The sequence below is a fragment of the Peromyscus californicus genome, unplaced genomic scaffold (genome assembly GCF_007827085.1).
Source record: "Peromyscus californicus insignis strain IS unplaced genomic scaffold, ASM782708v3 Scaffold_15__1_contigs__length_86483966, whole genome shotgun sequence".
Classification (NCBI taxonomy): Eukaryota; Metazoa; Chordata; class Mammalia; order Rodentia; family Cricetidae; genus Peromyscus; species Peromyscus californicus.
In genome coordinates, this window is record NW_026294447.1 from 36,104,945 (window position 1) to 36,129,976 (window position 25,032).

Sequence of the window (25,032 nt, forward strand, 5' to 3'; positions counted from 1 at the left end):
TTTCCAGAAGGATAAGCATATTTAAAGCTAAACTCTGAAACCCAACATAATAAACCATTTTTATGATTGAGGAATTACAGTACTCTGAAAGGCAAGAAAAATGACAGTCGAATAACATTTTCTCCATCTATAACATTCAAAAGACATTAAGGAGGCTGAGGGCAGCCACTTCAATAAAGAGTCACAGTCCTTTATCTACCACGTCTTTCCAGAACTGCCTACCAGTAGCTGAGGGGTAAAACACTCCCAGGGAGAACTCACTCTAAGATCAGACAACCATTGTTGCTTCTAGGATCTACAGCAGTGTATTGAATTAATAGCAAACTTGAGGAAGGATTATATTAACATACCCCATCTAAGTGACAGACACGTTGACATCCTTGTGTTTCAGCCAGTTCCTTCTCTCATAACTTTTTCAAAAAAAAGTGGTAAGAGAATTACTACTAAAGAAAACCATAACTCAGATCCACCTTACAGTGGATCTTCTGAGTCCATAGACTACCTTAAAGTGGGAATGTCTCTCATCTTCAAAACAGGCTGAGATGATGTCTTTTAGAACACTCACATTTGGCCAGTGGGTATTCATTATCATAGTGGAAAAAATATGGCTAAGAATAAGGCAACTTCTCACTTCCCACCCAAGCATGAAGTGTACCATTAAAATTTTCTCATGGGGACACAAGAATTAATAATACCCACAAGTATTGACTTCCAACTCTAATTGTTATATCATATGTAATTGATATTTATATTTGAAATATACTATATATTTCAAAACCTACCCTTGGTAAGACATAGGATTTGGTTGTTCACCTGGAAAGTGTCTTGTTTATTCACAACAGAAAAAAATAATCAGATCAGAACCAGTTTATGTATAGACGAAATAGAAAACAGCCTGTTCTGTGTTAACTTCTGTTTTCCAAATGCATGTGAATCATTACCTGCAAAACCATCACAATGTATACTCTATCGATGTCATCCTAGTAATCAGACCAGAGGAGCAAGAGTTGACAAGTGCTTTGGAGACTTTGATAAGATGCTAGCAGATAGAAGATAGGAAATAGGCAACATCACTGAGCCGTTCAGAAATCCAGCAGTGCAGAGCATAGCTTCCAAACTAAAAGATATATTTTTATATCTATACTTCTATTGCTAAGGTGCATGCAACATCTTACAAGTCTCTTTGTTCTGTAAATACATGTTCTGCATTTATGAATGCTTGAAAATCCTTTCAGTGGCTGAGTCAAATATTACTAATGCCAAGTGGGGCTGTAATGAATATTCTTTGGGAGTTCTAGACTGTGAGCAATTACTCTGGTGACACAACTTAAGAACTTATGATCTTAAGGATGCCATTGAGAAAATAAAGTGATGCCGTTTGTGACAAACATCAGAAGAAGAAACATAGTGCAGAACTTTGGTATCTCAAGTAAAAGCTATGTCATATGGATCAAACATGGATTATATACATATATATATATATGAAATATTTATATATATGAAATATTCATGTGTGTGTGTGTGTGTGTGTGTGTGTGTGTGTGTGTGTGTGTGTGTGTGTTTTGTGTGTGTGTGATAAAATGTACCCTGGAAAGGTTAAGAGTATCAAGGCTTCAATCATAAGGTCTGTTCTCTCAGAGACCCCCAGAATCAAAAGTGGAGTGAATAGTAGTGTGCTACAATGGACTTTTCATGACTGGGATACACAGATATGTGCAAAATGAACAAAGAAGCACCATTCCCTCAACCCATATCTATAACCAAGCCACTATGATCATATGTCTACCCAAAAATGGAGTAAAAATTCTTCCCAACTTCCTTCACAAATATACAAAATTGCTATTTGAGTATAAGGTAAAATGCATGCTACACTGCATTTCTACTTTGCAGTGGAAATTTGAGGTAATGCACCAGGAATTCAGTAGCAAGGCTAATTTATTTTGGCCTTTAAATAGAGACAGTAGCATAGAAGAAGTAAATAACACATTTGGCATCTTGTAGATGCACAGGCTGTCTATATATTTATTCCTCTACCAAATTCAGTGTTAAATGGACAGTGTGAAGCCGTAGTATGAAAAGAGCATGGTGACTAGAAGTGTATCAAACCTTTGAGGGAGACACAACCTACTAGTTAAGTCACTAGATGAGCAGCAGAGCCAGTCAGTTTGTACTGACTATATACCTTTTGTAAAATTATTCAGCAAAAGAAAGACTATCAAGAGTCTGGAGAAACTGATATGCTGTCTTCAATACATGAAGCAAGTAAGAAGAAATGATACCATATTCTATAAAGTGTCATGTACTTGGATCAAAATGTTAGGATTGTTGTCAGCTGAGAGTCTCATATTTGTCCTTTCATGGGAACTGCACTTGGCCAAGAGAGCCACTACACTAAGACATATACCTTCCTTAAGGTACCTTCCAATGGCTAATAGACGAGCATTCTGCAAGCTTAAATCTCTACCTCAACTGGGTTAATTTCATGAAGGTTGAGTCTGTCCTCGGAACTCATCATGGTGTTGTCTGCAACCTTTTTTGTGCAGGTTTACCATGATTCAGATCCTTCATTTGTCTAATCATGCTTCCATCATTCTCTCATAAGATTTCTTCTTGAGAATACTCTACAGTAACTCATGTGCAAACCCATGGTCAGAATCCCATTCCTATGAAAATAAGAACACTAGATACAACAAGGTGGCAGTTTTTTCACTTGACAGAAATTTGTTAATGCTTAAGATGGGCAAGGTATTGTAAAGCTGTAACCCCCATATTTGGGAGACTGAAGCAGGAGAATCAAAAATAAAAGGCAGCCTATACTACAGAGGTTGACCTTGTCTCAAAAAAATTTAAACGTACTCAGTGATGATGATTTTCCCACTGTCATTCCTATGAACATATCTGACATTAATGCCTGTATACAGAGATAAAGAGATGATATTGGCATACTTCTATTTTTCAAATGTTTTAAAATAGAAATTTTAGTAACTAGCAATGAGGGAAGCTGCAAATAAATATAGTTTATCACATTATAGGATTCTAGTAACTAATGAAATTGACCCATGTTTACTGGCACAATTTTATAAATATTCTAAATTGAGAAAGACAATTTCAGAGCAAGCCATGTATAATTACATATTCATTTTGAAAGCCTACAGACAGATATGGTACTCCGTGATTATTCTGAAACTTTTGTATCTTCAATTAAATCATGGTAATTGCTGTACATATTCTGATTCCCAGAAGATTTGCTATGTGGGGAAATAGAAAATAACCTTCAGGATAAATTGTTTAATAATAAATGAAAGAGCTCATCCTTTGATTTGTTAATGTTTCATTATCAAATTATTTAGGTTTAATTTTAATACGGTACTCCCACAGCAGGAAGTATTATTCAAATACACCAAAGGAGTTATTGCAACATTAGTTCTTTATCCAAGATTAATTAATTTTGTGTTTATGGGACAGGTCATTCTGGTTTTTCTACAGTCTGATTCTCGACAGTTTTATTTATGTAAGTCAAACACATTGTCACAATTCAAATAGCACTATGTTGATAATTTCAGGAATGTAATTAATAAAAGTATACTTAAAAGCTAATTTTATAGAGTCTAAAATAGATTTTCAGTTACCAAAAAAATTGTCATGTTTCATGTGGTAATAGTGACCTAAGCTTGCAACTTAAACTTCAAGTTACGACTTATTGGACATTATTAATGAACATGTATTAATAATTATGTCAATAATCAATAATTTAAAAATTGATCCAAACCAGCTTCCAGATTAGTAACTTGTTAAATAACATTCTATCAACTATTTTAGAAGAAATAATTCTATAGTTAGAATTTCTGTCTAAATTAAATGGTATTTGACATGGTTTATATTTTATATTTCCAAGTAATTTGCAAATGGATGGTTTAATTCATTATACTTGTATCCGTATTGGTTAAAAAGTACAATAAACTCATAATGATATGCAAACTCTTTTCCAATCCATTAAAAACCATTCTTAGTATTTCTTGAAAGTTGTCATTTTATCATTTTCTAAATAAATATAACAATTAGGACTCATGGTGCACACTTGTAACACCTTTATGTGGAAAGTGGAGGCAGGAAGCTTGTGGGTTTAAGGTCAGCCTGGACTACAAACCTATTACAAGGTTAGCCTGGCCCACAAAGTGAACCCTGTGTCAAGATAAAAGTAATCATAAGGTTAAAATATTGGGATGGATAAATGCAATTTCTATCAAGTTCAATATATATATATATATATATATATATATATATATATATATATATATATATATATATATTCCTTATATAGTACTAGTTCTTCCTTGACCATTCATTCAAATCCAGTAAGAACAAACATAAATATTTAAGAATACCCACATACAAGTAAAGAAAGTGGTATGCAAAATGAAAAAAAAATCCTCTTTTAAAATAAATAAATTTTTTTAAAAATATCAAAATATTTATCATGGTGTGCAGGTTTCTCTTACTGTAATAGGTAACGGGAAGAGTTCTGATGGAATGCTGAGAAGAGAAGTAGGTGCAGGGGAGAGACAGCATGTGCGTCTGTGGAAAGGATGCATTTCTTTACAGCGGTGCCTTAGAAAGCATGCAGGTGCCTCAGTCCCTAAAGCACTTTGATCTAATTTAACCAAATAGGTGTTTTATCCTTTTCATATGTGTGATGAAATTTATATAAAATAATAGCCAGAAAAGACTCTCAGCGATGTTCAACAAGCAATGACTTTATCTTAAATTGTGTTTATTGTGCCCGAGAGCAATCACACTGTAGGGAGAGTGGAATAAAGAAGTGACAGTTTGCCATCTAATTTTTTAAAAAGTAATTCTAAAGTAATAAAATGGAAAAAAACCCACATGGTCCTAGGTGTCACAATGGTAACACTCCTCAAGGCTTTTAATAATATATCTGAACAATGTCAGATATTTTCTGATCTTATCTGAGATAACCACAATTGACAATTGACAAAGATTTTAAGGGAAATTTCTTTTAGTGTGTGTGTGTGTGTGTGTGTGTGTGTGTGTGTGTGTGTGTGTGTGTGTGCATGTTTCTAGTTGGGGCTGAACTTATTCATAAATACTATAATTAAGTTAGACATGGAATGACAGAATACCAACTAACCATCCTTAATTTGGCAGAGGAGTCAAGTTCTTTTGCATGTATGGAAAAGAACAGAAGTTGAAAGAAAGTACTGGCTTTGGAATTGGATAAGTCTGGATCTGAATTCAAGTTCACAAATTCGTCTATAGATTAATAAGAAATTTTGGGAGTATCTTTTTCTTCTTGAAAATAAGAATTCTTTAGAATATTTTTCTGGAGATTGAATTGAATACAAGATATAAATTTCTCCCATAAATTTATAGGTTAAGCAGTCTCCCTCCCAGCCTTTGCCAACCCTTCCAGAGCCATGCTACCTCATGAGATGTGTGTAGACTGACAGATGTCCTTCTTGCTTATTTGTAACTGAATATAAACCCTTATATTTCTCATACTCCCCCTTATATATGATTAACAGAACTGTTTGTATCCATTGATAGATCTGGAAAGAATATCTGTCTTAGGGGAGGAGTGGTTACATTTTTCTTAGGACCCTAAAATTCCATTCACCCTTAGCTTGAACCAGTATACAACCTTATCTCAATTGCCTTTTCTGTGAATTTATTGACCATAAAAACACATAATTTGTTAACTGTATTACCAATATATTCACCTCTCTATAGTTCCTCTTCCTTTGAAGGTAGAAAATGCCAACCCGACATTTGATATTCTTGTATACCATCATGTCTGTTCCTGTTACTGCAATGCTACCACCATGAACAGAATCACCTCCACCAACACTCCGGCCCCCAAGTAACAGGGCATTTTGTGGGGTTTAAATCAGGTTGTAAGCATAAGTGCCCTTATCCTACCTGAGCTTCCTCTCCACACATACATGGTTACTGACTAAAAGGTATGTGAGTACACAGCAAGTTAGTAATCTTCTCTATGTCCAGAAGACAGCTTAAGCTTGTTAGAATCCAACTGTGCTGGGACCCTGATCTCTGACTTCTGGATTCCAGAACTCTGAAGGAACAAATGGCAGTTATTTAAACCATCCAGTTGACACCTAAAAGCCTTAGCACACTAAGGTGCACTCTGTTTCAGTCAACATTTTTCTTTATTTTTGGCATGTACATACATATTTTCACATTTATGTATAATGTAGTCTCATTACTTTCACATTCCATTACCCTGTTTATTTTCCTTCCTTTATCTCTGAACCTCCATTTCTTCATAATCAGTCTCCCATTGCCTAAACCACTAAAGTAAATGATGCCTCATTTTCCAGCATCCATTAATAGTCCATAGCTCCTCCAGAAGAGAATTGGACATCAACACTTTAGAGGTTTCCCAAATTATACAACAAGATAAAATAAAACAAATCAATAAATGTCCTTATGTACAGTCCCACCTTCCCTTTCTACCTATATTTGAATTTCAAATTGAAAGGTCAGTGTCATATGTTACAACAGAGAGCATTCAATTTACTTAGGAAAACTTCCTTTTAAAAAGAAAAAAAAAGGGGAGGTGTGGAGAGAAGCTGCCAAGGGGTTAATAAGGGGTTAAACGCACTTGTTGCTCTTCCACAGGACTCAGGGGAAAAAGTAAGTATATAGAAGTTATAATGATTTATGAAAATCACAGAAGTAGACTTTTCTCTAGGGTCTTTGACTTCTATGGCTTAGTTGAATAGGTTTTCAGTACCAGGCACAAACTCCTTCATGTTAACTGAGCATTAGGTTCAACTGGAAAGTTGCACCAAAAGGAAACCAGACTGGGAAGTCTTTTCTAGAATAAGGATGCCAGCAGATGTCAGGCCATTCACAAAATCCAAAGTACTCTTTAAGAACTATACTATATCCACTGTAGTCTAAAGATGGTAGAACAATATTCCAATAAAACATAACAACCTGCCAAGTAGGGGCCAAGTGGGAAAATAAAGAGGTAATGAAAACCAACCTGGGAACTTCTACCTATACCATTTAACAGGATAGCTGAGGCACTTGTGTAGTACTGTATACCAAAAATGAGGCACAAGGCAGGAGCCTATCAAGGTAAGAGTAAAAGCACTTGTCTACCATGATCCCCAGCACTGTTCCCCAGAATACTGATAACAGATTTATAACAACATGAATATGGTTGAGAATAATGAACTATAATGCAAACATGATTCAAAGGGTAAACTTTATTTGACACATGTCACTGAAATGAAAAATGCTTCATCTTTCTTTAATAAAACATGGATCATACTGGAATTCTATTTATTCTGCTTTGTATTGTTAAAATGATTAAATGAATTCATTTGACCTATTTATTTATCCTCTTATTTTATTCTAAAAGTCGAAAATTTTACTGAAAAAAATCAAAACCATTGAATATGACTTGCTGTGGTATTAATCTAACAAAATGTGTTAACACCAAAACTTTTACAGCATCTGGCAATCCTTTGTTTTATTCAATATTCATTGTTAAGGGAGTCATTTTGTCTTGGTAATTCTGTACTCTTCAGCAAGCTTTGGATGAAGTAGTGTTGCCTCTTCTCTTAAAAGTAGGCTTGTGACTATGTTTTCAACAATTTATTTCCTTATCCATAATTAATGGAAAAGTAAAAGCCTTGTCCATTATTTTTGTGAAACCTGAGACATTTATTGGTACCCTTATAAGCAACAATCTTGCTCATGTTCATGTTGGAGTAGCTAACCACTCCATGGGAGTCCCAAGATGCTATAGATGTCTTTCTATATGCTGTAAATGTGCATTGCTCTGATTGATTGATAAATAAAGCTGTTTGGTCAATGGTGAGGCAGAATAAGGTTAGGTGGGACATTCTAACTAGAGAAACAGGAAGAAGGCAGAGAGAGATGCTAGCTGCCACTGAAGGAGAAGCAACATGCCAACAGACAGGTAAAGCCAAGGAACACATGGCAAAACATAGATTAATAGAAATGTGTTATTTTAAAATATAAGAGCTAGCTAGCAAGAGGACTGCCATAGACCATACAGTTTGAAAATAATATAAGCCTCTGAGTGTTTATTTGGGTCTGAGCAACTGCAGGACTGCAAGACCAAGGGGCTTCGGGAGTCAGGCAGGACCAGAGAAAAACTTCAGCTACACCAAGATCTGCCCACTCCCTGTCTATCATGAATGGAGATCCCTGTGAAAAAGCACCAGAGATCTACTATTTTAGTTTCAACTGCTTAACTGATTACATTTCTTATTTGCTGACACAAAATAAAATCCAACATTTCTGATACTTGCATTAACTAAAGTTTTGTTGAGAATTTTTAATTCTTACTATAGCAATCACTTCTTTCAGGGAGACCATTAAGAGACTTAATATCACACAGTGGTATCTTAAAATTTTCTCAGTCCTTAAGGATACATATGCAATGCTTTAAATGAACACATCACTAACCATTATGAACATTCAAAATGACACCTAAATCATCAAAATGATTGTATTCTTGTAATGAAATACCATAGTGCTCCTTCAGTTTTTCTTCTTGACAATTAGAATTCCAATATATTACATTACAACAACCAATTCTTTTTAAAATTATGTGTGATAATCATTTAGTTAATGCAATGAATTTTAGAGCACATTTGGACTCTGAGGAAAAGAGCGATGTGAATACAAGCCAATTCTGGAATACAGAATTCAATCACAATAAAAAATCTCTGAAGTTCTGCTTTGTTTGAAGTGTAACAAGAAGGCGACAAACTCTGGAAGAGTAACATTAAAGAAAGCTGGCTGAAAATTACATTAATTCCAGGGACTCTCAGAGATGGCCATTCCATGTGACTTCCAGGGACTAAGAATTTTTCAGGCTTTATGACTTTGAATTCTGGTCTCCATTCCCTTTGCTCTATATACTTATTTTCAGATGTGTCTGCAATAGATTACCTATGTTTTTTCATGTGTCTGTTAATTAAACATTTGATAATTTTGAGTAAGGCTCTATATAAATGAATGCTTATTGGCTTACAGACAGTGCAAAGTGGCTAAGTGGCTCTTTTACTTAGATTTTCTACCTACAAATTATATAAGGAGACGATTTCACAATAGTCATGGATTTTACATACCAACCACAGATCCTCCTCCCATCCTTCCTTCTGCTCCCTGCAAGCCTGAAATGTAGAAGGAAAAAAAAATTCTTAACAACAAAATAGTTATTGAAATGAGAAGTAATAGGCTGAAAGCATGAAGATTGCACTTTCTTGTCTCCTTGCACAAGAGATAGAAGTAGCTGCTCACCTCCACATTAAGCCAAATTAAAGGGCTTTAAGAGGATCACTCGAAAAGAGGAGTGACACTGTAACTCAAGACTGATAAGTGTATGACTGGATTGAAGGATGTTTCACAGTTGAGCAATTTGGGATCTTCCTCTACTGGCAGGCAGTTGATCTCTTTGTGACCAACCAAATAATGATTATGGAGACAGATATGTATGAGAGATTCATGGTGAGCAGAATAGCAAAGGATGTGATCAGGGTAAACATGTGAAACTGTAAGGGGTTTTTCAGAAAGGTTAAAGGGAAGACATTGTTGTACAGGTGCCTGGTGAAGGGGAGTGAGGTTGCTAGTCCAGATGAAATGATTAAACAGGTTACATTTTTCAGGTTTCCTGTGTTTTAACTATGACATGGGGAGTCATGATGAAGTACTCTGAAGAACACACCCCACAATGCAATGAGAATGTGTGGGTCTGACATAAAAAAGGATATCATGAGTGGCCAGTGTTTCCAATAAAGAAACGATCATTGTATCATGTCAAAGAGTTTTCAAATCCACCCTAACTCAGTTTTCCAGTCTCAGATATGGTGGAGCAAACACAAGGGCTTTCAGAAGAGGCAAGATAAAGTAAAGGAAAAAATGGTGTGCATGCTCTGTTCAGTCTTGAGCGTCTTGGGGTCACAGATTGGCCTCCAGAAATGGAAAGAGGGCTGAAGTTATGAGCAACAGAAAGAGATAATTTAATATGAGACAAAAGGAGTGTCTGGAGATATGGCTCAGTGGTTGAGAGCACACAGTGCTCCTGCAGAGGGCTGGTGTTCAGTTCCTAGCACCCCTTCAGTGGCATCACCAGGGCCTGTAACTATAGCAAGGACCAGATGCTTTATGAGCACCACACCACCTCTTCCCCGCCCACACACACAATTAAAAGCGATATAAGTGAGGTCATAAGTTTGAAGGAGAGTAAGGAGGGATGTGTGGGAGTGTTTGTAGAGAGGAAAGGGAAGAAAAATGATGCAATTATGTTATAATCTCAAAATTAAAAAAAATAAATATAAAAAGAGTTGAAAATGTACTAGTTAATATTTAAGATGAAATTAAAATTTGGAGTTGAATTTTTTATGAATCATTCAAATAAAAGTAATTTGGCCAGGGCTAGAGAGACGCCTCAGCAGTTAAGAGCACGGGCTGCTCTGCCAGAGGACATGAGCTCAAATCTCAGTATCCATATGACATCACAAAAAAAAATGTCTATAACTCCTGTTCCAGGGGATCTGACATACCTGACATACAGACATACCTGAAGGCAAAACACCAACCAACGTACATACAATAAAAATAAATAAATTTTAAAAAAGTGATTTAGTCGCAAGAGTAGTCTGAAGGCACTTGCAAAGAAAATACTGAAAGCCTTTAAACTAACACATCTTTCAAAAAAATTAATTATAGTCTAACAATCTGAACAGTTTCAATTATTATGTACATATAGGCACAAGAATCTACATTGTGTGTGTGTGTGTTTGCAAATATGCACACCCACATGCATACATGTGAGTGTGAAGGCCAGAGATCAAACCAAAGTACCTTCCTCTGACACACATCAACACCTGTTTTGAGGCAAGGTTTTTCATTGAACCTGGATGTCACTGCTTCTGCTAGGCTTGCTGGCCTGCAAGCTCCACAGACTCTGCTGTCTCCAACCACAGTCATACCCTAGATCTGGGGTTACAGGACAGTGCCTCTGTGCTTCGATCTTACATGGGTGGTAGAGATTAGAACTTAGGTTCTCATACTTGCTCAGCAAGTACTTTACCAATTGATCCATTTTCCCAGCCAAAGAATATGCAATTTTATTGGAAATAGTATTTTAATACAATATTTTCTAACTATAGTTCCCTTCCAGCTATTTCTCCCTACTTTCCTATCCACCTAAATCTACTCCCATCCATTTCTTCTCCCTTTCATTGGGATACAAACAGGCATCTAAATGATGATGGTGATGATGATGATTATGATGCTACCAACCAAAGGAACAGGTAGGCAATCTTCAGATCTCCATTCTCCCTTCTCTCCTCCAAATCCAATGTTCCATTGTTATCACCAGATCTATAGCAGACTATCTGTTGTGGCCTCTCCTTTCTGTCTGTTCACATTCCCAGGTGGCTAAGTAGATCCTGGTGGCATACCCTGCTTCCCTCCTTCTGGTGAATCCCCTAATCACACCCCCTTCTAGCTCATTTCCCAATACCAAAAAATACATCCTATCTAGAACCCCCAGTGTCAACACTTGGCATCATCTCAGAGTCATTCCCTACCAGACAACCAAGAGTTACCACATTCTCTTAAGGATCAGAGAGGGCAAAAGAAACCCAAAAAGAGAGTGCCACACAACAAAGGCAAAACCAGATATCAGCACATAGAATCATCTTAAACAGAAATGTATTGGTAGAATTATGAGGCAACTCCATGTAGTTAAAAGGGAGGGCTTTATTTTGTGGGGTAACTTACAAGGGAAGGGATAGGTAACAGAGATGTCTTGAAACCAGAATAAAAACACAATAAGAAGTAAGAAAATATGTCTCTGATAAATCCCAGCAACCCTACTGCAGTGGGCTCTGAGAAATGCAGTATAGCTGAAGTACAACACAAGTACTTTAACTAACCTTTATGAATATGTTCAAGGTCCTTAAGGAGGAAATGAATAAATCCATCAAGGAAATCTATGAAAACATAAACAACAAAACAAAGTAAATAAAATAGTTCAAGACTTACAAATGGAAATAGACTCAATTAAGAAACTAAGGGAAAACAAGAAATGAAAAAGTTAGGAACTCAAAAAGGAAACTCAGAGGAAAGCCTCGCCAACAGAATACATGAGATGTCAGAGAGAACCTGTCATTGAAGATAAGATAGAAGAAAAGACCTTAGTCAAAAAATTAAAAAAGCTAAATCTAAAACCATCCCGGCACAAAATATCCAAGAAATCTGGGACACTATGAAATCTAAGAGTAACAAGAATAGAGGAAGGAGAAGAAACCTAGGTTAAAGGCACAGAAAATGTTTTCAAAAAAAAAAAAAAAGAAGAAGAAAATTTCTCCAGTCTAAAAAAGGAAGTGCCTATCAAGGTACAAGAGGAGGCATACAAAATACCAAATATACTGGACCAGAAAAGAAATGTCCCGCTGCATGTAATCATCAAAGCAAAAACAAAATAAAACACATATAGAATAAAAGAAGTCGCAAGGGGAAAACACCAAACAGCACATGCAGGCAGAACTATTAGAATAACACCTGCCTTTTCAATGGAGACCCTAACAGCCAAGAGGGCCCAGAGAGATGTTCTACAAACTGTAAGAGACCACACATGCCAGAACAAACTATATGTTCAATTACAACAGATAGAAAATGAAAGACCGACAGTGTATGACCAAAACAAATTTAAGCACTATCCATCAACAATCCAGCTCGACAGAAGGCTCTAAAAAGTGGTTCTCAACCTGTGGGTCTTGACCTCTTTGGGATTTAAATGACACTTTCAACAGGTGTCACCTAAGACCATTGGAGGAAAAAACAGATATTTATATAACAATTAAAAACAGTAGCAAAAATACAGTGATGAAGTAGCAAGCAGAATAATTTTATGGTTGGGGGTCACCACAACATGGGGAAATGTATTAAAAGGTTGCAGAATTAGGAAGAGTGCGAAACCGCAACTCTAGAAGGAATAGTGTCACCTGAAGAGGTTAACGACATACAAAAAAACACAAGAAATAAATAATCCCATACCAGCAAATCAAAAGATGTGGGCACAACACAGCAACAAAATAACAGAAGTCAACAAGCATTGTTCATTGATAACTCTCAAAATCAGTGGTTTTAATTCCTCTATAAAAAGAAACAGACTCCACAAGGATGATCCCAGCTTAGACTACTAGCAATAGTGGAGAGGGTGCCTGAACTGGCTTACCCGAGTAATCAGATTGGTGAATACCCTGTCTTCATAGAGCCTTCATCCAGTAATTGATGGAAGCAGATGCAGAGATCCATAGCCAGGCACCAGACTGAGCTCCAGGAGTCCAGTTGAAGAAAGGGAAGAGGGATTCTACGAGCAAGGGGCATCAAGACCATGATGGGGAAATGTAAGGAGACATCCAAATCAAACTAGTGGGAACTCATGAACTTTAGACCAACAGCTGTGGAGCCTCCATGGGACTGGAGTAGGCCCTTTGCATAAGTGAGACAGTTCTGTAGCTTGATCTGCTTAAGGGCACCCCTGACAGTACGGTGCATGAGCTGGCTTTTTGGAACCCACTACCTATGGTGGAACACTTTGCACAGTCTTGATGTGGGGTAAGAGCTTGGACCTGCCTCTACTGAATGTACCAGGCTCTGCTGACTCCTCATGGGAGGTCATAACTTGTTGGAGGAGGGATTGGGGGTAGGTTGGAGGGGGTAGGTTGGAGGCACAGGAGGAGGGAAGAGAGGGAGATCTGTGGTTGGTATGTAAAATGAATTAAAAATTCCTTAATTAAAAAATTAAGATAAAAAAACAGACTAAAGGAATGGATTGAAAAACAGGATCCATCCTTCTACTGCATCCAAGAAACACACCTTAACATCAGGGATAGACATAACTTCAGGGTAAAAGAGTGAAAAAAAAGATATTCAAAGCTAAAAGAACAAAACAGTATAGCCATTTTATTATCAGACAAAATATAATTCAAATCAAAATTAATCTGAAGAGATAGGGAAGAATACTATATACTCACCAAAACAAAAGTCCATCGAGGACATTGCAATTCTTAACATCTATGCACCAAATACAAGGTCTTCCAAGTTCATAAAGTAAGTTTTACTATGGCTTCAATAACATATGGACCCGCACACGTTAAGGATTACTAACTTCAATACCTCACTCTTGCCAAAAGACAGGTTATCCATATCTTCTGGCTCTTAAAATCTTCCTGGCTCCTCTTCCACAGTTCCCTGAGGTCTGAGTGAAGGGAATTGATGGAGACATTCCCTTTATGACTGAGTATTACAAAGTTTCTCATGCTCTGCACATTGTCCAGCTTCAAGTCTTTGAGTTTATTTCAAGCTACTTCAGGAGAATGTTTCTCTGATGTTGGATGAGCAAGACACTTATTTATTTTGTTTTTTGTTTGTTTGTTTGTTTGTTTTTTTACTCTTTTGGCTCTTTTGAGAGCTCGCTACCCAGTTCCCAAATAAATATATGAAAGCTTGTTCTTACTTATGAATGCCCAACCTTAGCTTGGCTTGTTTCTTGTCAAGTTTTCTTTATTTAGCCAGTCTACCTTTTGTCTCTGGGCTTTACCTTTCTCTATTTCTGTATATCTTTTCTTTCCTTTTTATTCCATGTCTGGCTGGGTGGGTAGGTTGCTGGCCCCTTCTTTTCTTGCTCCTCAATCTCCCCTCCCAGATTTCTCCTTCTATATAGTCTCTCTGCCTTCCATCCCCAGAGATCTTTTCTCCTGCCTTGTTATTGGCCATTCAGCTCTTTATTAGACCAATCAAGTGTTTTAGACAGGCAAACTAACACAGCTTCACTGAGTTAAATAAATGTAACATGAAAGAATTCAGCACATCATTACATCATTAAATAAATATTTCACAGCATAAACAAATGTAACACATCTTCAACTAATATTCTATAATACTGATCTTTGGGAATTTCAAAACATGTATTTTCATAGGCTTTCATAGTTAACAATGTGGCTATTTAAACACTGAAATACATGTTCTGGTTAAAGGAAATACTCTAGAAATTTCTCTGATACAATCATGAATAAGAAAAGAAGTTAACAATTATCTTCAACTTAATATTGTCATTGAAAATAGAAAAAGATAAATGCTTCAAAATTGTAAAGGTAGAATTATCAGTATTTGCATCTGTATATGGAAATACCACATATATGAAAAAAATCTGAAAATCAGCTGAACTTTTTTATAAAAGAAGAGAAATAATTAAGATTTATAGGTACAATACCCCCAACCATTGCAGCCTCAGTTGCAGGCCAGCAGACAAGACTCCTGCAAACAGGCCTGACCACAATCACCCTGGATCAGATCCTGTAATCTACAAGTCCCGTTCAGTCCCCCAAACAAACCCATCCGCTGGGACCACAGTTGCTCCCTGAGATACAGACTCTTGCAGCTCCAACTGGACCAAGAGGTAAGTGACTGTTCTCCCAGCTGGTCACCCAAGCCTCTAGGCCTTAGGCCCAGGAGCACAACCCATACCCCTATACCCCCACTCATTGCAGGCCAAGTTGTCTGGCCAGTAGGCAAGGCTCTTGAAGGCAGGTCTAACCACCACCACCCCCATCAGACACCATAATCTACAAACCCCACTCCATCCCTAGAACCAATGCATCTCCCAAGACTGCAACTGCTCCCAGAGATACAAACTCTGCCAGCTCCAACTGGACTGAGGGAGCCAATTTGACCAAGAGTAGCTCCCTGAAACAGACACCGTTTGCAGTGATAGGAGGAAGAGATGGGTGCCAGTGAAAGAATACATTCAACAATCTAAAGAGCAATATGGCACCACCAGAACCTAGTGGTTATACTACAGTAAGACCTGAACATCCCAACATAGAAGAAGCAGAAGGAAACAACCTTAAAAAAGACCTCATGGCTTTATGTACTGGGCAGCAGTGGTGCATGCCTTTAATCCCAGCATGTGGGAGGCAGAGCCAGGCAGATTTCTGTAAGTTCGAGAATGCATTGGCAAAGGAGACCACTTCTTAAATATAACACCAGTAGCACAGACACTGAGAATAACAATTAATAAATGGAACATCCTGAAACTGAGAAGCTTCTGTAAGGTAAATGACACAATACATAAGACAAAATGATAGGCTACAGAATAAGAAAAAATCTTCATAAACAAAACATCTGACAGAGGGCTGACCTCCAAAATATATAAAGAAATCAAGAAACTAGACATCAAAATATCAAATACCCCATTTAAAAATGGGCTACAGATCTAAACATAGAATTTTCAACAGAAGAATCCTAAATGGCTGAAAGACGTTTAAGGAATTGCTCAACAACCTTAGTCATCAGAGAAATGCAAGTCAAAATGATTATGAGATACCATCTTATATCTGCCAGAATGGCTAAGATCAAAAACATTGATGACAGCTTATGCTAGAAAGGATGTGGAGCATGGGGAACACTTCTCCACTGTTGATGGAAGTACAAACTTGGACAGCCACTTTGGAAATCAGTATGGTGGTTTCTCAGAAAATTGGGAATCAATCTACCTCAAGCCCTAGTGATAACCCTTTTGGACATATACACAAGGGATGTTCAATCCTACCACAAGGACACATGTTCAATAATGTCCATAGCAGCATTATTCATAATAGTCAGAATCTGGAAACAGCCTAGATGCCCCTCAACCAAAGAATGGATAAAGAAAATATGGAACATATACACAATAGAGTACTATTCAGCATTAAAAAGCAGTGTCATCATGAAATTTTCAGGCAAATGGATGGAAGCAGTAAAGATCATCCTGAGTGAGGTAACCTAGACTCAGAAGGACAAATATGGTATGTACTCACTCATAAGTGGATACTAGATATAGCAAAGGATAATGAGACTATAACCCGCACCTCTAGAGAAGCTGGGAAACAAGGAGGATCATAAGGGGGATACATAGACTGCCTTTAGAAGGGGAAACAGATCAAATCTCCACGAGTAAATTAGGGATGAGGGGAGGCAATAGAGGGGAGTAGATGGGAGATGAGAACATGAGGGAACCGGATGGTCAAGCTGGGAGAGGTACTAAGTGGGAGAGAAATGAAAGCGATATCTTAATAAAGGGAGACATCATGGGGTAAGGGAAAAACCTGGTACTAGGGAAATTTCCAGGAATCTACAAGGATGATCCCAGATTAGACTAGTAGCAATAGAGGGTGCCTGAACTGGCCTACCCTGGTAATTAGATTGGTGAATACCCTAACCGTCATCATAAGGCCTTCATCTAATAACTGATGGAAGCAGATGCAGAGATTCACATCCAAGCACCAGGCCTAGCTCTGGGAGCTCAGTCAAAGAAAAGGAAGAGGGATTATATGAGAATGGGGGGGGGGGTGTCAAGATTATGATGGGCAAATCTACAGAGACAACTGAACCAAGCTCATAGGAACTCACAAACTTTAGATCAACAGCTATGGAACCTGTGTTGGACCAGACTAGGGCCTCTGCATATGGGAAACAGTTGTGTAGCTTGGTCTGTTTGAGGGGACCCTGACAGTGTGATCAGGATCTATCCCTGGTGCATGAGCTGGCTTTCTGGAGCCTATTACCTATAGTGGGATGCCTTGCTCAGCCTTAATGCAGGGCAGAGGGCCTTGGTCCTGCCTCAATTGAATGTACCAGGCTTTGCTCATTCCCCATGGGAGTCCTTACCCTCTTGGAGGAGAGAATGGGGAGGTGGGGCGGGGGGGGGGGGGGGAGGAGAGTCTTCGGTGAGAGCAGTAAGAGGGATGAGAGGGGGATTTGTGGTTGGTATGTAAAATGAATAAAAATTTTTTAAATAAAAAAGATTTATAGCCGGGCGGTGGTGGCGCACGCCTTTAATCCCAGCACTCGGGAGGCAGAGCCAGGCGGATCTCTGTGAGTTCGAGGCCAGCCTGGACTACCAAGTGAGTTCCAGGAAAGGCGCAAAGCTACACAGAGAAACCCTGTCTCGAAAAACCAAAAAAAAAAAAAAAAAAAAAAAAAAAAAAAAAAGATTTATAGGTCCAAACTATTTTTTTCATTTGAATATTATACTTTTATAGTGCTTGTTAGTCCTTTATACTTTAAATTATTTTTAATATATCAAAATAAATTATAAGATAAAACAAAGAAACTTATTTCTATTTATTTAATTAATTTTTTTTTCATTTTACATATCAATCCCAGTTCCCCTTCCCTCTCCTTCTCCTACCCATCCACCTCCACCCATCCATTTCTCAGAGAGGGTAAAGACTCCCTTGGGGTGTCAACAAAGTCTGTCATACTAATTTGAGGCAGGACCAAGCTCCTCCTCCCTGTGCCAAGGCTGAGCAAGATATCCCACCCTAGGGAATATGTTCCAAAAAGCCATTTCATGCACCCGGGATAAGTCCTGGTCCCACTGTGAGGGGCTCTCCAAACAAAAACAAACTATTTTAAAGAAATCATTCCTTGTATAAATGCCAACCAAGGAAGGAAAAGCAGAGTAGAAAACACAATGTATAAGCATATCCAACTGTGGGTCTGGAAAGATGGCCAGTGGTTTAAGATATTTCATACTTTTGGAGAAGACCAGGGCTTTTTCCCAGGCACATAAATTGTTGAGCTCACTGCAAACTGGGACTCCATTTCTCAGGTTCCTGATATCATCTTCAAGCATTTGTGGATAAATATACACAAATGTATGCATACATTTACACAGACACACACTTACAAATAAACAATGAACATAAATTTTTAAAAATATCATTGTCAACAGTAGCAGCATGAAATGCTTCAATAGGTTGGAACAAATTTCAGTATAAATGTAAAATCACTACTACCAGAAAACACAGAAGGAACCTGGGATGAAGAGGTACATATCAGTTACTTCTTATAGTTTTGGTTGTGAGCCTAGCATTTAATAGCCTATCCACGTCTCCAGCCATATATTAGACACTTCCATGTGGTAATCTATAAATTTACTAATCCCAGTAAGGCTGAAAACATGTTATATTACCATTGTGATTGAATATAAACAATATGAGTGAAGAAAAGCATCTAGTTTGGATAGTCAAGAATTATGTCCCCCAAAAGAAATGTATTGGTATTACTAACCATCTTATTTAAAACTACACAAAAGCACACATAGAAATAACTATGATAGTATGGTGAGTATAAGTTTGAAATATTGAGAGTAACTTAATTCTCCATAGTGTCAATATCTTAAAACTTATAATGCATATGGAGAAGAACTTTTCATTAAAATAAAAATGCTGAGCTAAAGTTATTGACATTTTTATTAGTTGTTTGAGAATTTCATGAAATTAGTTCTGATCATATTCAGTGTCCTTCCCCCAAGTTTTCCTAGATCCGTGATGCCTTTACTTACCTACTTTATTTTGTGTCCTTTTTGTTTGTTTGTTTTTTGTTTGTTTGCTTGTTTGTTTGTTTTTTGTCTGCCTTTGGTTTCTATCAGCACCAATTTTTATTGTCCAAATAATCCACAGAGCACAGGCAGTTGGTCAGGGATAAACTCTTAGCAATAACTGCCCATTCCCTGCCCAACAGCTTACAATAGCTCCTAATCTGGTGGTGGAACTTCATGCTCAACTTCCTTCCCCATGCTGGCAGTTGGCCAGCCTTGGGATTTCCCAGATTCGGGCATGCTGTCACAACCACTGTGAACTCATTCAGCATCCAGCTATGTCCAGAGACACTGTTTCCTTGTAATCATCTATCACCTCTGACTCTTACACTCTTTCTACCCCTCCTCCCACAATTGTTTCTGAGTCTTTGGGGGAAGTAGTTTGGCATATATGTTTCCTTTAGATCCAAACATTCTTCAGTCCCTTATTCTCTGGATATTGGTCAGCTGTGTGTCTCTGTGTTGATGATCATCTAATGCAAACAGAACTTTCTCTGATTAGGGTTAAGAAGTGTATATGCCCAAATGATTCTATATCCTACTACAGAGACACTTGCTCATCCATGTTCATTGCTGCTGTACTCACAATACCCAGGAAATGGAAACTGATGAATAGATCATGAAAATGTGGTATATTTATACTATGGAATATTATTCATCTATTAAAAAATTAAATTATGAAAAAATTTGGAGAAACAGATGGAGATGAAAACAATCATTATGAGCAAGGAAGCCCAGATCCACAAAGACAAATATCACATGTTTTCTTTCATTTGTGTATATTGGATTTTGGATCCTCAGATATGTGTATTTCATTAGAAACTCAGAGGTCAGGAAATTACTAAAGGGGCATAGATAGAGAGGGGTATTCAGGAGAGAAGAGGTAGAAAGCACTGACTGACATTTTTCATGGATACAATGCTTTTGAAATACAGACAATGTGAAAAATCATATGTTCTATTAGATTATAGGCACAGATCTTAAATAATAACTAAAATTTTAACAGAAATATTCCCCTGTTGAAGACTTTTGGTTTTTCAAACTTATATTTCCTGTATTATTTGAATTTCTTTTATTTTGTATTATGCTTATAATAAAGATAAGCTGTGAATTTTAATATATGAAACTTACTTCAGTGATAAAAAGATAAATTAGAGAAATGTATAAAAAGCCCCCAAAGGATAGAACATAAATAGATAAAATAGAACTATAGTGCCTAAGGCATTACAGCAGTAGAACATTGGTTTTAAAATAAAATGTAACATCCAACAAAGATGGAAACAGCACATTCACACAAAACTTTTATGTGCCCCCAACTGAAGGTAACATGTCAAAAGAAAAAGGACTGCATACTACAATAAAAGAAGGGTAAATCAATAAGGAAAAGATTAAGTTTTGTGAATATCTAAACAATAAATCTACTTGATGTCATACAAAGCATCGTATAAGCCATAATCCAGTTTTATAAAACCTAATATAGGTCATATTATATTTTAACATTAGATCATCATCTAACAAATGATTGATTATATATTTACAGTTTTAACATGATATAAATTTAATGACATAACAATTTCTCATAGCCTGCCTTAAAATGCCTAAATACCTGAGAACAAACTGAAATGCAGTCATCTCAATTGTGGGATCTCAGGCTAACTGGACTTCCAGCTATGAAACTGGTATTCTTCTAGGTGGCACTCTGCAGCAACTCTACCCTTATCTTGTCCACAAAAGATAAACAAAATAAAAATATCTCAATTAGGCTTAACAAAAAGCTCATTTCTGACACCTTGTGCTTACTCTCTTATCTATTTCAATCTTTATTCCTCTACAGTGAGGTCAAATGGGCCTTTCCTATTTCCCTATGCACTGAAGTCCATATTAGTGTCTCTTTAAAACAATGCTTCAGACATTGAAATCTATTTTTGGGATACATTTTTGTCTTCTAAGGCCTCCAGTTCCATGAAAACATGTAGAAATTACATTGATGAAGAAACCCTCCTGAAACTCCCTTTTCCTTGGTTCTTCTCTTTATATCCAATACTTTAGCAAACTGTCTGGGATTGCCTATGATTTAATGATTGATTCAGCATATAATCTACAATCCTGCCTCCTATCACCCTCAGGAAAACAATAGTCTCCTCAAATATTAGCTGTAAAATAGAAGATAACTATACAACAATCTACAAACCCAGACAGACTAGGTAACAAGGAGGGTTCAAAGTGGGTGCCTGGATCTCCCTGGGAAGAGGAAATAGAAGAGATTTCCTGAGTAAAATGTGGGCACATGGGGATGGGAACATAAGCAATCAGGTTTGAGGAGATGGTGGAGGAGGAGAGCACTTGAAAGAGACTATTGGAAATGGGGGGCCATTTCAGGGTGAGATAAAAACCTGGGCCAAGGAATTCTCAGGAATCTACAGGGATGACCCCCGCTAAGACGATGCAATAGCAGATACGTAGCCTAAACTGTCCACCTCTTGTGACCATGCAAGACTTCAAGCGGTGAGAGTGAGAAAACAACCCAGCCACAAAAACTTCGAGTTATGTCCTGCCTCTGGGATGTGCTGGAATTTGGGTGGCCTAGAGACTGAGGGAGTGGCCAACTAATGGCCCGTCTAGCCTAAAACCCATACCAGGAAAGTAAGCCCACTCCTGACACTGCCTTGAGCACCAGGACCTACATATCGGTTAACCCAAGGCCCTAGGATAGAACCAAACACGACATGTAGGGGAAAAAACGACAATGTATTGATGCCTATTGATATTCTGCTGTACTCATAGATAAGTGCCTAGCTTAATTGTCATCAGAGAGGCTTCACCCAGCAACTGATCAAAATAGATGCAGACCCATAGCCAAACATTAGGTGAAGCTCAGAGAATCCTGATGAAGAGGGAGGGAAAAGATTGTAGGAGCCAGAGGGCTCAAGGACATCACAAGAAAACCCACTGAATCAACTAACCTGGGCTCATAGAGGCTCACAGAGACTGAACCGACAACCAGGGAGCTTGCATGGGACTGACCTAGGCACTCTGTATGTATGTTACAGTTGTGTAGCTTGCTTCCCTTGTGAGATTCCTAACAGTAGATACAGGGGCTGTCTCTGACATTTTTGTTGGCTTTGGGGGCTCTACTCCTCATACTGGGTTGCCTTGCCCAACTTAATACAAGGGAGGCAGATCTCTGTGAGTTCGAGGCCAGACTGGGATACCAAGTGAGTTCCAGGAAAGGCACAAAGCTACACAGAGAAACCCTGTCTCAAAAAACCAAAAGAAAAAGAAAGACAGAAAGGAACGAAGGAAGGTTCTTTGCCAGGCGGTCGTGGCGCATGCCTTTAATCCCAGCACTCGGTTTGACTATGAAGTGTTTAACATTTCCATTTAAATAACTCTAGTTTTTATTTTCTCCTTTAATCTGAAGAACCATTACATACTGACTTTAAATTTAAAAATGTACCAAGAGATTTATTTACTATATCCAAACATAAATTTGTGTGTGTGTGTGTGTGTGTGTGTGTGTGTGTTTTCCCAAATTACTGACTATAAAATGAATTGATAAATTGCTTCAGGACACATCTCTCCAACATTCAAGAGTCAGATGTATTATCAAAGACAGGTTTTAAAAAGCATACAAATTTAGGCAGGAAAATTTTTGTGTTATACAGTTGCAGTTGGTACACTGCCTGTTCAAAATGAGTTCCTTCTGCCAGGCCATATTTTCCTGTAGCAAGTCTATGTTTTATCATTGACCTTTGGCTTGACTCTATGATTTCCTTTGCCAACTAAAATATGACTTGACAGACATATTAATCATTCAAGTCAAAGTTTACATGTCCTTTCAGGATTTAACTCTTCCCTCTTCTGGCTCCCAATGGAAAAGCATGGATATTGGCCACTCATTTAATCTGAGTCCAGACTGAGATGACATCTGGCACAGAGTCTTGCTGATGGCCTCCAGGGCCATGTAACTCACCAGAGTCACCCTAACATAACAGCTCTCTCAAACTGTGAACAGAAAGAAATATTCAACCCTTTAAGACAATGAAATTATGGAAATGTTTTCTATTACTGAAGTGACTGATTAATGAAATATTAATGGAGTGAAACATGTAGTTAAGTCTAATAATGATTGCTTGCTCAAATAAGATAAGCATTTAAAAATATACCATTCATAGAGAAGGGTATGCATAATTCAACTGTTGATTATATAAACTGAAATATGCCTAAAATTCTCACATATTCAATAATACAATGAAGTGAATTAATAATTGACAAAGCACATTAAGTGTTTATTTTTACATAAAGTATAATGGAAGGATATGTTGTTGTTGATCTTGAAAATTAGAAAGATATTCTCAAGATCTAGGTAATAATAATATAAATGAGAAAAATAATGTACAAATCACTGAAAGACAGGAAAAAATGGAGTACATTGTATTTCCAATCATATAAGTGAAAGCCATCGTGGAAATGAATAGTAAATCTACCATGATGAGTTTGAGGACCTATTATACACTAAGTTCAATTGAGGGTTTAGCATGAATTTTTTTCAGTGCTTACAAGTTTGAAAGGCAGATACTATTAAGGCAGTATGCAATTTTATTTATACATTGTAAATATAAACCATAATGTTTATTGTTCAAATAAATAAAACACATCACATAGTGTGGATAGTAGAAATAAATTCTATTAAATAAATCAATGTAAATGTGTTAAAACACAGAAAAGACTTAGTTTTCAATTAATAAGCTATAGGAAAAATAGTCAAGATAACAAGGAACACTTGTCTATTAGTTTACACACACACACACACACACACACCTGAAAATCATAAGCATCCTTTGATTTTTTTTCCATCTCAGACATGTTGTTCTCTGCTTAGCATCCACATCTGCAAAATCTGCTTCTTCGGTATTTACCCAACAACTGGAATATTCTCACTGCCATACATTTAAAACATATTATACTTTATACCAGATAATGGGTCATTTTGCAAGTGGTGGCATGTCTTTGTTTGTCTTTTTGTAGGATTTTGTTTTCTACAATTAGTACTAACACTCAATATAATTAAGAATAGCCATGGGGTCTTGGATGTTTTTCTCCTCTTCCAGAAGAGCAGACAAAGAAGAGAGTCAGCCTTGCCTTAGCCTTCCAAGTTCTATGATGTCACCGAGTTCTCCTAAAAGTCCTATATAATGATTACCATTTTGAATCTGAGTAAAAAGAAGTGTTACAGGTTTAGGTAATCAATTTTGTAGCTTTAACAAGTCAGTGGTAATCAATCTATTTTTGCAAATGCATATAGAAAATGTTCCTCTTTTTTCTGCTTGAGGAGGCTGCCTTGATAGGAAATAAAAGAATCTCAAACAAAAAGTTCATATAAAAGAAAGAAGATGTTAATAAAAATAATAATAAAATAAAAGCAAAGCAAAAAAGGTAAGAGAAATACACACAGAAAAGTTAACAAGAGCTACATGAAATCACAGTTTGTGATGGTAGTTTGCATCATATTTAGAAAAATTGAAAATAAATCCTCAACTGTAGAAATTTCCAGTAACAACTCAGACTTA

At 37.1% G+C, this 25,032-nt stretch overlaps 1 long non-coding RNA gene across 1 annotated transcript in view; it reads right to left on the reverse strand.

The window, feature by feature from the left end:
- LOC128110487 (uncharacterized) overlaps positions 1 to 25,032 on the reverse strand; it is a 63,199-nt gene that overhangs the window by 33,290 nt on the left and 4,877 nt on the right. The window contains exon 2 of the long non-coding RNA XR_008218223.1: positions 9,153 to 9,197. This is a non-coding gene — a long non-coding RNA (uncharacterized LOC128110487). The remainder of the gene's footprint in view (positions 1 to 9,152; positions 9,198 to 25,032) is intronic.